This window comes from Plectropomus leopardus, chromosome 15, assembly GCF_026936395.1.
Source record: "Plectropomus leopardus strain MGB_pleo_1.0 chromosome 15, ASM2693639v1, whole genome shotgun sequence".
Taxonomy (NCBI): domain Eukaryota; kingdom Metazoa; phylum Chordata; class Actinopteri; order Perciformes; family Serranidae; genus Plectropomus; species Plectropomus leopardus.
This window is the reverse complement of record NC_142190.1, coordinates 25,037,460-25,051,657: the sequence shown is the minus strand read 5'-3', so window position 1 is coordinate 25,051,657 and position 14,198 is coordinate 25,037,460. Positions and strand designations below refer to the sequence as shown.

Genomic DNA, 14,198 nt, shown 5'->3' with positions numbered 1-14,198 from the left:
TGCAAAATAAAACACTTTATACCAGTCCCTGTCCTTGCACTCTCTGCCAGCCATGCAACATTCCTCCTATGCTGCTGTTTGTACAAGCTCAGCATCCACTTATAATAACAACGGTACCCTCAAATGGCAACAATCAATATTCCATAAACAAGGTCAATTCCACCCCCTTACACCAACTGGCTGATTCTTTGTATTCTGCAGACAGATTTAACTTGAGTCATGAGTAAATGCATCTTGTCGTATTTGTTTGAATCATGTGTGTGAGATAACAAATGCTGTACACTTGTGTTAATATGTGTGTACATGCCTAAAGTGGCTTTTACAGATAGGTACAGACCACTACTACATACAAATTTAGCCTATCTAAAACATCATATTCTCATTAAATTATATTCTTGCCTTCAAGGAAAGCATTAACTGCTCAGTAATACAGATCAATCTTCAACTTCACACAGATAAATGGCTGTTAACCCAATCGCTCAGCAGACAGCAGCAGATAGGTAAATCAAATATTTTTTGACATGATATTCAGCTAAAAATATGCAAATTTCACACATTTCATATGCTTTACACCTCAAAATTTCTCTACAAGTAATCATTTTTTATTTCCTTAATGATTAAAAAAAAATAGTACTACAACATATGACCAGACAGATTCTGTCCTTTATGCATGGACACCCAGTGGGGGATGTACATTAAGATTACCCCACCACCCCCACCAGATAGATCCATTAACTAACTGGGGCCATTTGTTTAAGAGCATTGAACAGATTAATAGACAAGGTTGAGTCGTCAGCTTGCTAATTCCTGTTAGTTTATCTTTTGTTGTGTCTGGTAGCTGTGGCTGACTTGAATGGAGATGATGTATGGGAGAGAGGATGGTGGTAGAGATATGCTGGGGTTTTGTGAAGTGTTATTTATAAGCTAAGCATGACTGAGAACTGCCAACCTTGTCCACTGGTTCAAGGCTGAATTCATTTTTTTAAAGCATGGACAAAATCATCCTCACATTTTGATCATATAGTGTGCGCGCTCTCTCCATCATGTCTGTCATGATGAGTTTAGTTTAGATTTAATTATGTTGTGCTACAGCGAGGACAAGGCTAGAAGGATTCTTGGCAACAAATGAGGTGGTGCTCAAGAGGAGATTAAGTAGGCCAGCTACGCAACACATCGCACATTAATGAGGCTATGTAATCATTCTCTGTTCTTTTCCTAGAGGTGTGATTGAAAAGCACGATGAGAGCTGATGACAGAGATTTATCTGGCTGAATGTAAAGCTGTCAATAATGTGTCTGCTAGGACCATTTTTGGACTTGCCATGCCATGAAAGTAAATGCATCCTCTAAATCAAACACAGTGATCGATAACAGACAGCTGCCAGAACCGATACCTGTCAATACTGTACACTGCCAGGGTACAGCTAGGTAGGGCCCATATATATTCCCAGCATCATTATGTGGAAAAAGCACATAATAGACACACAATAGCATTGAAAAGCATAGTGACAGGGAATGTGGAGGTGCAGATTTTAAAAGCCTAGATCCATTTGCAGCATTGTGTTAGTAATGCTGTCAGAAAGAGAGTTTAGTAAAGAAAGAGAGATAATAGTAATTATCTGCACCTATTGCATAGGGGAAATTCAATGTGTGACTGAAACACAACATTTGGCTTTGTTGCATTGTTTTTTAATAATTAATTTTGGGCAATTTTGCATTTGTTGGATAGTTCAAGATAGACGCAGACAAGTAACATGGGAGAAAGAGGGGGGTGAGATGCAACAAAGGTGCATAGCCACAGTCAAAGCATGGACGTTGCAATTAAGTGGTAAGCAATTTAGAACCATTATGCCACCAGGAGTACACATTGGGCTTTTTTTAAATATGATTTTATTATCCAGAGAGGCTATTTTCATTCTGCTACACAATACAACAGCCACTTTAACATTAATATGCTAAGTAAAATAGTCATTAAAAATCCTTCATATAGAAAATCACCACTCATGGATTCAGTTATTAATTAAACTATGGCACTGTCCATCATCCCAATCCTTAAGTACACCTTTGTATTGTTAACACAAGTCAAACAAGTCACACACATTCTAGCTATAAAAAAATAAAACAAAAGCTTGGTAAATCCTATTAGTGGCAGATTAAGAAGTGGCTGGGAATAGAAACTAAATGCAGGGATTAGAGAAGAAGGCAAAGCAACGCCTCCATACTGCCCCCCGACCTCTTACCTCCCCACTCACTGGCACCCCAGGACTTGGCTAATGCCTTGACCCCCCCTGAGTGTGTGTGTTTAAGTAGTCAGTATGTTTATTCTTGTGTCCCTCATTTATAGGTTGGACATTTTCCAATCTTAAAACCCATCGGTTATTGGTCTGACGACAATAAGCATCAGGGGGCCAATATTTGGGGAGATCCAGTGTAGCAAGCGGATATCAGAGCCGAAACTTCTTCTTCTGTGCCTCGTTCATTTCAGCTAATCTCTGTAAACAAATATCTGCATATGAATGCAGATAAATAAAAGCTATTGTGAAGCTAAATCCTCATCCAACGATAGCTAATGTATTCCATGATTGCATTGTGACCAATAACTTCCGCCTGTCCATGAGGACTGTTAATAGAGATTTATGATAATATCAGCATGTCATCAGCAGATAATAGCTGTAAAATAAAATATTTTAATTGGCCAAAATGCTGATTTCTGTTGATATCACAAACCGATTTTTTTTCCTTTTATTGACAAAGTGAACAGGTACAAAAAATCAATCTTAAGTTAAGATATTTTTCTTACTTTGCACAGTGAATGAATGTTGCATACACTGAAAAGTATTTTAAAAGTATTTCATGTTTCCATCTAATGGGATCATGATAAGAGCAGGCAGCCATAATTTGATGTTCATTTCACTAAAAAAGAGACTGATGATTGCTAAAATTAGGTCCGAATAAAAGTGGATATATCAATATCGGTATCAGTTGCAAAATGAGTTGTTTTTATATGGGTATGTTGGATAAACTATTCTCTAAAATGCAATAATCACAGTCAGTCCAAAAACTGCTTAGAAGAAATAATACAAAATTTTAAAAAAACACAGGCAAGTCACATCATGCGACTGATTGTGATGTGGTGACAAAGAGCTAAGTGGCAAGACTTCCTGGCAGCTTAAATAACCAAAACGTCACAGCAAGGAAGCAAGAGCCACAAAGACCTGACAGCTATGAAGCCCATGACAATCTGTCTGTGGTGGGAGTGGACCACAGTGGGGGCTGGATGGGGGCGGGACCTGTGAAGTCACAAGAGTCTATGTAGCAGTGGCAAATCGAGGGCAATCCTCCCCTTATTGTCAGTAGGAAGAGACTCGGCTCAGTGTCTGCACTAATCGCCCCTCAATGGATCAGACAAACAATCCCCTGACCTACTATGATACAACCTACTGTACTCATCCGCCCACACACAACAGACATGAAACCACACATGCAAGCTGAGCTAACCTATTACCCCCCCACCACCCCCACCAACCAGCAAACCTCACACACACGCAGTGCCTCTAAAAGCCACACATATAAATCCACCCACTCAGCATGTGTGCATCAGTATTCCGCACACAAAATGGGTCGGTTCAACACCTACAATCATGCAAGCCAGAGTGACGTACAATTGCCTCCCAGAGAGAGAAACCAAAATCAGACAGAGAAGAACCCCAAAACTATAACCTTGCTCTGCAATGTTAAAAAGGCATAAAGGAGACTTTTGAGTCAAAGTTCTTTCATGTCCAAACCTTCTAGACACATCAGATGCCCCAAAGCTACAGCTATGCAACGTCCAACAATACTCCTCATATCAGGGAAAAAAAAGAGACAGACAGGCAGGCAGACAGATGTGGCACAAAAAGGGGGGCATAATAGAGGTTCTATGAAAGAAAATCCCCTCAAGGCCTAATCCACAAATACATGACAAAAGACACACATTAATGTAATGAAAGATTTAGAATCTGTCACATATCCTTTAGATGTTGATGTGCCTTTTTTTAATTACTCTGAATACTGGTGAAATAACAAGTAAACAAAAGAAAGTGTTGTTGTTACTTGTTATTGCAAAAACTGCAATAACACTGCAGGGCTGTATGAACGCAATGAAAACTTAAGTGTAGTTGGCACAAATTCAATAAAAGGATGTCTTTAATATTGTTATGAAATATCCCCAAGCATGGTAACAAGGCATGGCCTACATGGAGTTGAGCCTTTTCAAACATGACAGCATTATGCTTTCTCTAAACTCAAAATAGGAAAGCGGGACATGTACCGTTAGTGTGACTGTTTGGAAGAATAGTGATTCTGAAAAAGGGATGAGTGAAAGGGAAGAGCTAAAGTGGGGCACTGAGGAATGCCTCAAGGCGAAACCCTAGTTTCTGACTGGGCAGACACACATCAGACTATCGCTCATTGCAGAGTGACACCGGCGAAGAAAGCAGGGCAGAACCAGCAGTGTGATAGGCTGTGCCACCACCTCTTTCTGTCTCGCTCTCCGCCATCCCTCCTCCCTTCCTAGAGCTGCTTCCCTTCGACCAGCTGGTCTGTTTGTCACTGCACCCGTTAATCAGGGAGAGAGGAAAAGAGAAATAGAGCCCACAATCAGTCGCCCGCAGGGAATTAGGCCTGTGCCTATTAGCCAGCCACACTGCCACCATGCACCAGGGGACAGGATAGACACACAAACACACACAACCACACCCTGTCATGTCAAACAAAGGAGCTATCCGCCTCGCCATACAATTCTTAGTAAAAGCCACATGATAATACAGAAAAAACAAAATTAATAAACTTTTAATTCTTTACTAACAAACACATCATTATGGCTGTAAAACAGCCAAAAGCTTCAGATAAACACATTTTACTGAGTTCAAGCTGAGGTGGCACCTCTGTGCTGCCTGCCTGTGATATCCCAACGAGCCTGGCGAGTGGGGAGGCAGATCCCAAAATGCATTGCACAAAGCCTGCTCCGCCAAACTGGCCCCATACAATGGAGGAGTCAGCAGAGAGTTGAGGCCAGCCGTTCGAGCCTTTCCTGTTTGCAGAGATGAGGCAGCCAGAGGCGCATATGCATCAGAGGCCCCTCCACAGGCTGCTGATCCTGGCCTGAATGCCCTGCTGAATAGGACCGCAGCGGTCCTTTGTTGACCTGTAGCATCACATTCATCAAACACTCAGGCGGCCAGCGTGCCCTCAACACATGGAAATAGACATGTTACTTTGGTGTCTGTCACCAGCTCTGTATACAGCAAATTTGCCCTTTGGTCACAAAGGCAATAACTTTCACCTCAATAATTTATACATATCCTTATAACTTGACAATTTCATCAAAATGTGCTAAAATAGAAAACTTTCTCATTAGTCAAGGAATAAAAAAAGCAGGATTTTTACAACATCACAATGAGGTACTGCTATATCCTTAAGCTATCCCATGGACAACAAAGGAGCATCTGATTTGTAAACAATGTCCATCCTACACCTCTTTTCCAAGCTGCACTTGCATTCAAAGCTTTAAAGAAGTATTTCACCAATATAAAGAAGGCCCCACATAAAACTAGGCCATTCATTTAGTAAAAAAGATACAAATACTTTTAAAATAGGTGCTACATGACCAGAGAAAACAGAGAAAAAGGGTGCTTTTGCTTCAGAGGTAGACAACCTACAACTACAAAAATGCTAGTTGTAATGCTAGACGTAATGTGGCGTGGCCGGATCTCGTATTACAGTTAAACGGTGAGCAAAAACATGTTTCTGAAAACAGTTAAGGCGAGAAATATGCAACTCAGTCACAAACTCTTGGTTTACATTTGATCAGTGCTCCTTAGTTTTACCATTTATCTTTTTTCAGCTTCTGTTTTCACTGTGCAGAAAGCAGTGTGGAATATGTTATATTACGTTAAAATACATTTTAGGTGAGAAAAGGGCAGCACATTAACAAAATCTTGGTTTATTTTTAATCAGCACTGCCTATTTTTACATTTAAATCGGATTTTGGTCAGAGTTTGACAGACAGAGAGGGGGGCAGGTGCGTTTTTTGATCAGCTGTACACTGAGTACATGGAGGCGGCAGCTGGTGGGCAACACGAAAATGCAGAAGTACAGCCTGTAGTTCAGGCAGCAGCCCCAAGAGCCAGCAAAACACTGCTAAATAACGTAAATGACATCATTTGGAGGACATTCACCTAGGGGAAAGGAGGGATATTTCGGCACTGATTAGATGGAAGAAGGTTTACCACAGTTCCTCACATATTACCACACATACTATCCACATTGCAAAATATAGCTTTAAGCATGAGTAAGCAATCAGTACGAGTAACACAGAAGAATAATCTGTAACTTCAATAATCTCACTGATACAAACAAAATGCATCTCCAAAATTCAAAGAGCTATCACCTTGCTGTACAGGGAAGTTGAGATAGCCTTCACCTGACATTCTGGCCCATCCAAACCATTAGCCCATTTATAACAGAAACACTTTTATCACACCAAAATTCAGAAGTGCCACAGCGTGGACAAAGCAGGACAAAAATTACAGTGGTTTCTGCTTCTGTCCTGCTCGTATTGCTGAATGAGTCCTGAGCTCTGTTTGTGCTTTGAAGTACATTTGGCTGGGAGTCACAGTGGCAGCATCAATCTCAGGGGCTGCCAGAAATCCAAATTAAAAACATCAGTGAATGAAATATTCATGCAGATCAGGCTAATCCACCGAGGATTGATTCTTGCCATTTTAAAACACACAAGACCAAGTGGAAGCGTAAGCACCGTCAGCAAGCCTACAGGTCTGCTAGAGTGTGTGTGTGTGTGTGTGTGTGTGTGTGTGTGTGTGTGTGTGTGGTGATGCTGATGCATGGTTGATCGAAGGCCTGCTTGAACCATCTGTTGGTCCCCACAAATCCTAACTCTATGTGCATATGTGGGAGGTGTTTTGTATTAGGGGTGCTTTATATTTTTGGTTCCACTTTCCTTTTCTTTTTCTAGACCTTCAAAAAGGTGCAACATGCAAGAGTTTTAGTTTCCTCTTGCTTCGTAGTGCCTGTCTGCCTTTCTATTGGAGATTGTCAATACCACACAATGACTACTTCAACAATTTAAAAAAACAACAATTTAACAATAGTCTGTCCCAAAGGACTTGGATTGACAAACTAAACATGAATGGTATTCATTGTGTTTCTTGCGGGTATCCAAATCATCAAATACTGCTACAGGTTAAAATCACAAATGTTAGAATTGCTTGGGATAGCTCTACATTTAATCGGCAGTGATATATTCCACTTTCAGATTCCTGAGGGGGTGTGCAACACTTTGCGGCCCTGTGAAGCAAAGGTGCAACAACTGTTCAGAAATTCTGCCTCTGCATGAAAAGTCTGCCCACACAAGAGGCACTGAGCATAAAACACAGTCCTTCCAATGACCTATTATTTAGAAAAGGTGGATTTATTTATCAGGGGCATACTGTAAAAAGCTTTAGTAATGTATGAGATGCCATACCATAAAAACATAAAATGTAAAAAACTGTGCATGCTTTCCAGATTTCCTGATGGCTGTGTGCGTACCTATGTCCAGTTCCTGGCTGCTGTCCTGCGTGGCTCTGTATTCCCCTTATTCTTTCTGCCTCTCCAGTTCTGACATTATGAAAAATAGAGGAGATGTGTGAACTGCCCTCTCCCTGAACTTTTGAGCATTAAGCTGTGTTTGAGATTCTAACTTTGCGTATTACACTATGCACGGTAGTTCTAATAATTGTCATGGAAAGCTGGACATAAGTGATGTAAAGCCTTTGGTACGGACAGAAAAGTGCATGCCAACTATGATTTTATGGAATGCAAATGCTATTACAGGACTAAAATAAGTTCTGATCTACTTTACTCATTGCCTTCTGTTTAATTATAAATGCAAGATAATTTGCCATTTATATTAATGACTCAGCTATCCTAAAAAAAACAAATGCATATTTTATGCTGATGACCCAGTTGTTCGGGATAGTTCTTTATATGGCTTAAATTGGTTTTAAGATCAAATTAATCTTATGCTTTACAAAATAAGTCAGTTTTTAGATGGAGATACTTTTGATAATCTATACTGCCTTGCTTTGTTTAAAAGATGATGTAATGTTCATGCTGATGACCTACTTTTTAAAATTCTGAAAATAAACTGGTACAGTCTCTTGAGTGAAAATCTCAACTATATCTCCAGAATGTCAACTTTTCAGGAACAAAGCACAGCATTAGTCTTATCTTGACAATCTGGATTGATCCAACTTATCAAAAATATTGCATAATCTCACAGGGTGAATGCTTTTAATAAGATTATTCTTTAACTCTTTTATTTTCTAGTCCTCTTAAAGAGCTTTTTTTTTTTACAGAATATTTAAACCTCATAATCAAGACTGGACTTTTTCTTTTGCTATATGCATTTTATTTTTCCAAAGCTTTGTATCTTTTCTTCTCGACAGTTAAAGCTCTTACACACTGTTAAAGACGGAGTGCCAAGTGCCTCTTCAATTGTTTATTTAATGGCAACGGATTAAAAAACAAACATTTCAACCTCAAGTCATCATCAGTGTCACTCTCTGGCCTCACAACACAGGGCACACATGCCAAAAGTTTTGCTCTCAGGGGGCTTGCTTTTGACATAACCGCATGTGAAAGACTGGATAAATAAATTTGGAAAATATTTCTACCAATAGCTAACTTTCCACTGTACTCCACAGACCTAAAAACAAAATGTCAAATAAAGAATTTGCACATCAGAGAGCAGCACTAAAGTAACACAAGGCATATGCTGGTTAGTGATATGGTTCACTGCAGCACAATGAAAGTGTGAATGGCAGGAACTGAAAAAAGCTTGTCCGAGAGGGATTTTGAGAATCAGCACTATGGGGGGCCCACATTCACAGCCCTATTCTATTGTTGAATGCTGTTCATCTAGCCAGCCAGCTAACAGCCATATCTCATCCATCTATCATCACAACCATCTGTCTCGCCATCAAAAGCCGCTGAGTTATTTCAACCTGTGGCCATGAACACAATAACAAGGTATGATCTGACTGGGATTTTTCTGAAGCAACAAACACACTATATACAGTCTTATACAAGGATGTTTGTGCATTTATCTCATTTGTTATGGTATGTTCTTCTTGGGAGCACTATGCATTGCAAAACTGAATCAATAAGCAATTTCTAGTTTAACAATAACTGAAAGACAATTTTAATCACAACACACAATGCCCATCCTGCACATAAGTTCTTATTTCCTAAAGCTGCAATGTATTAATCAATATCTTAAAAAATACCTTTAAACTTTCAAGTAAAAACTTTCAAGTAATATTGGTATTCTAATTGGTCAACATGTAATTAACAAGAAAAAAAACAAGACCCAGTTCCATGGATGGTGCAATGATCTGCTAATATGAATATATTTGATAAAACTGCAGATATTATCTGCAAGTTAATCAAATACAATTAAATACATTTGTATTACTCCTCACGGGCAGATTCAGATTAATTTGTGTGTGAGATAAAGTCCTAATGGCCGTTTGCAGAGGAAGCCTGAACGCCATTAAAAAGGCAAAGAAACACAAGAACTGCACAATGGCTGATCAATTATTCCAAGAACATGGTGTGTTTTGATGCACAATTACACAGTGTTATTTTCCTCGCAATCTCCCCATTTGGTGTTTAGTCATATCACAGCAGGCCTCTGTGGCTAGATTTCATCCCCAGCCCCAAAGGGATGTTGTTAATTATTAAACATACTGTATGGGGCCTGCTTCAACGGTACACCCAACGCTGCCTGCAGACAATGCTCCATGAGCATCACTTCAACAAGGTGAACTGGAAGGGGAAAGTCATCATGTCGCCCTCTGGTGGTACCAAGCTTACTGACACAAGGTCTGACTCCTCTATGGAGAATTTTGTGTTAATTTAACAAATAAACAAATCCTTTATTGGTTGCCACTGCCAGATAGATAACTTTGCATTCTTTCATTCTACTTAACGTTAAAGTTTCCATTCTTATGTTTTATACATAATTAAAATGGCTGATCTGTGAAATTATTTTAAAAAACAAAATCTCTCCAATACAAATTGGCATCTACTTCACAATAAAGTGACAGGCAGAATGAGCCCATGATACTGAAAATCTCAAACACCATTTTTTATAACACTTTTGACTTAGTACCTCCATATTAATCCTGTAACAATATTTTAGGTATGGCTATTGGTGATTTTTCTAGAAAAATTAGCCTAAACTACATGTAAGTGGCATAGCCTCTTTAACAAAGAACTGCAAATTATATAAGTAATATTAGAGGTCTTTGGAAATTGCATTACATTTTAGCTTTAAAATAGCCCTAAAATCAGAAAAAGAAAACATATGAGCTAACAAATATGACAACATAGCTACATACCCAAGTTATATGTATGTCTTAACACAGTTCGCAAATGGTATTCATATATCTCCCTGCTAAATAACAATGAAAAAAAGGAAAAAGAGCCTCGGGCAAACCCTAGGTAGGAAATAAAAAAGATCCAAACAGGAAATTGTTGGAAATGAGTAATTAAAAATGTATAGAAATGAATAGGAAAATGACAAACATGAGTAAACATTAAATAGTTCGAACCTAATTGCTTAAATGATGTATTTTAATTACTAATATTGTTGTCTACTTAATTTTGGCATGCATCTCTATTTAAACATCAACTTAACTGATATAATTTTGCCAGATCTAGCCTTCCATATAAACCAGCTCCCTGGCTACAAAGGAGAGGAGGATTCAGGGGGAGGAGGAGGAGGCATTTTAAATGTACCAGAATGAACCCCTGGCTTTCTATCACACCCTCTAGATGACTGCAATTTATTGCATTCAGCTTGCAATCAATGTGTAAATCACTCACTGAATATAGAGTGGGCTAAAAACCAGATGTGTGATGTATTGAGAATCGCAGACAAATGATGGTATAGCTATCCTGTTATGGAGAGGCCCCAGGTTTGGTTTCACAAAACAGCCAAAGCTCTTATCAAAGTGTCCTTGAAAAACATCTAACCATTAACTGACCCACTATTAGGTGTTCTAGCCAAAAATGGCAGTCAGATGCCATCAATAGATGTTTTTCACTGATAGAACTCACTAAACCTTTTCATGTAAGAGTACCTTCCCACTAAGCAATAGACAGTTATCCCTCTACTCCTGAACTACTGCACATTTTGTCCTACAATATTTCAGCTTTCCGTTTCTGCTTTCTCCTTTAGATTTCAGAAAACTATTTTTTTTTTTAAAAATCAAAACAATATAACCCTCCATCACAATACGCGTTCTCAGTTATGGGTAATACCGCCATTTATTGTAGCTATATAAAAACCTAAAATTTCAAACAGCTCACCAAGGGTGATGTCAACAATTTAATATCATTACTATGCACACCCATGCGTTTCCCTTTTCTGTCACATTAACATTTTTTCAATGGGCTGATGTCTCTGAGCCATGAAACATGGTTTCACACGTGGTAGCCGGCAAATGTCAGCTCTCAGTATCTGCTAAATGAGGTGATATCGTCTTAAAATGCCTGATAAGCATGTAGTAAACTTAGACTGTTCAAAACAACTTCAATAGCATTTGCTTTCAATTATATTTTGCTTGTAAGCCTACCTTTAAACATACTTTTACCTGATGCATCCCTGCTATGACTCACAGTCTAGGCCAAGCACGCAGTATAAATCTCAGTCCTATCATAACATAACCACAACAGCCCACAATGTCGACAGAATAAAATAAAAAAAAAGAATATGCAGCTTTTCAAGATGTCAGCACTATACCACATTTTGGTGAGACGCTTATGATAACCTGGCTAGCGGGCAGGCAACAACACTTGGTTGGTTTAATAATAGCAGAATCAAAGATCCACAGGCTGGTGGTGAGCGAACACGCAGATAAAATGTGGCTGCGTTTGACATCGGTTCAAACAAAGGCAAGAAGAGACAGACATACAGAGGGATGGTTCTCAATAACTAACGCTAGACCTTGCAGACAGACACACTCCTCAACCAGGCAGCTAACACACCAGAATTATAAATGAGTTTATTTCAACCAGCATCTCTTTCAGAGTTTCTAAAATGGAATTAGCTGCGATACAATAACGTTATCTGTTTGCTTGGGGAGCTAGTAGCAGTGGTAAGCTAACAGCAGTCACCTGAATATCAGACTCCCTCATTAGCTTTGTTATTAGTGGGTAGCCTACTGGTGGTAGTGAACAAAAAGACCAAAAAAATCACGCTTACCCCTTATTTTGTCTTCTGTAACAGAGGCTGTCGATATGATTACTACCGCGTCACTATAAGCAATATTTCACCAGACATGAAAAATATCTTCCTTCGCTACCGTCGCGTGCGACTAAGCTAATTCAAATTTTAACGGTTAAAAATCCCAGGTAACGCAGATAACGTCTTTCCGTTAAATCCGCATCCTCGAAAAAGCTCTTTTCCTCCGCGCTGCTACCGGTGCAGCGCGTTACGAAACCAAACCAGGCTGTTTTATCTCGCTTTCACACAAAACGGTCAGCGGGGGAAAAGGGGGGGGATAGGCGACGTGAAGAGCCCGTTTCGAGGCAGGTATGAGACGGATATCCGCAGCAGCTTCTTCCCCCCGCGGCCGAGCATCCGAAGGGCCGTCCGTACCTCACTCGCTCCCGCTCCCTGTAACGTTACTCCCGTTCAACAGGGAGAAGAAAGAAAAAGTGGCCGTGGTGGTGGTAGTTAGGGGTGTGCGTAGGGGGGGTGTGGGTGGTGGGTGTGTGGGTGGGTGCTGACCCTTCACGGTCACATGGGAAACACTGTGCACATTTTCAGTGTTCTCTACAATAAACTGCACAACACTGAGAGGAGAAGATGCTCTGTCCCTAATCTGTATCTGGTGCTGTCCCTGGTGCTAAAACTGCAACATTCACATCCACATGCCATTCAGTTTTGTATCTGAGGATAGCGTTTTTGCTTGCTTTTTGCATGCAGTTAATGAAGAAATTCTATAAATAAAAGCATGGGAAAAAAATCTAGGTAACACTGAATGCATCACATTCAATCCACATGGGGTTGCAGCCCATTTAAGCATCTCATTGGTCTTCAATGTTTTAAACGTCTATTGTGTTGGATTTAGGGGGATATAATAGTAAAATGAAATATAATATAATAAGTATGTTGTTTAATAAGTCCAAAATCACATGAAAATAACAAGCATTGTGTTTTTGTTAACTTAGAATGAGCTGTTAATATATACAGGGAGCAGGTCCTTGTCTGCATAGATCGCCATTTAGAACCGCCATGTCTTTTTGCAATAGTCATGAGTGGAAAAACCAAATACTGGCTCGGGCCTTTCACGTTTTTGCACCAGCCACCTGACTAAATGCCTGTCCGCAATGAGCAGCAGCAGAAAAAAAACACTGATTTTTAATGTGAAACTGCTCAATTCAGTGTTTTTACTGATGTAAATTGACAGGTCTGTTCAATTTGAAGCTGAGGTGACCTCTGCGGATAATTTGGCTCCTGGAAAAAACCTCCTGAATGTCTGATCTTAAGTTATCAGAGAAAAAAGGTGAGCACACATAGCAGGCACTGGGCAAGCGGCCCATCTACAATGGTCCAAACAGCATAGAACAAACAATAATTTGTGATGCGAAACTGCTCCATTCAGCATTTTTTTTCTGGTACTAGGTCATTTGTGTTTTGGAGAGTACAGGACCACTTTGGAAAACACCGCCCACAGTAAAAATCTCATAAACATCTGGATCTTAAGTTATCAGAAGAAAAAAGTAAGCAAACAGAAAGCGCTGGGCAAGCAGACCATATGCAACATGCCAAACAGCATTGCAGAAACATTGATTTGTAAAGCTAAACTGCTTCATTCAGTGTTTCTACCAGTTTAATCACATGGTCTGTTTGTTTTGGAGAGGAAGAGTCCTCTGTGGATAATTCGGCTTCGGGTAAAAAGCTTCTGAAAAATGAACACTGAGGGAATTCTAATCAAGAGAAGTTTCAGCTGATTGCAATCTGCTGTCCACAATGCTAGATGCCACTAAATCTCCCTAAATCCTCCCTAAATTACTCACTGTTCCTTTAAATTCTCCAACTTTCTCAGAAGACTGGTGAGGATAGGCTATTAAAGAGGAAATCAA

The 14,198-nt window shown here is 39.6% G+C and overlaps 1 protein-coding gene across 3 annotated transcripts in view; it reads right to left on the bottom strand.

Moving 5' to 3' along the window:
• sptbn2 (spectrin, beta, non-erythrocytic 2) overlaps positions 1–12,752 on the bottom strand; it is a 55,957-nt gene extending 43,205 nt beyond the window's left edge. For 2 of the 3 annotated variants that reach the window (XM_042499550.2, XM_042499551.2), the window contains exon 1: positions 12,313–12,752. The gene's annotated coding sequence lies outside the window, so the exon portion shown is untranslated. The remainder of the gene's footprint in view (positions 1–12,312) is intronic. The other variant, XM_042499553.2, reaches the window with a different exon arrangement.
• Between the last annotated feature and the right edge of the window lie 1,446 nt (positions 12,753–14,198).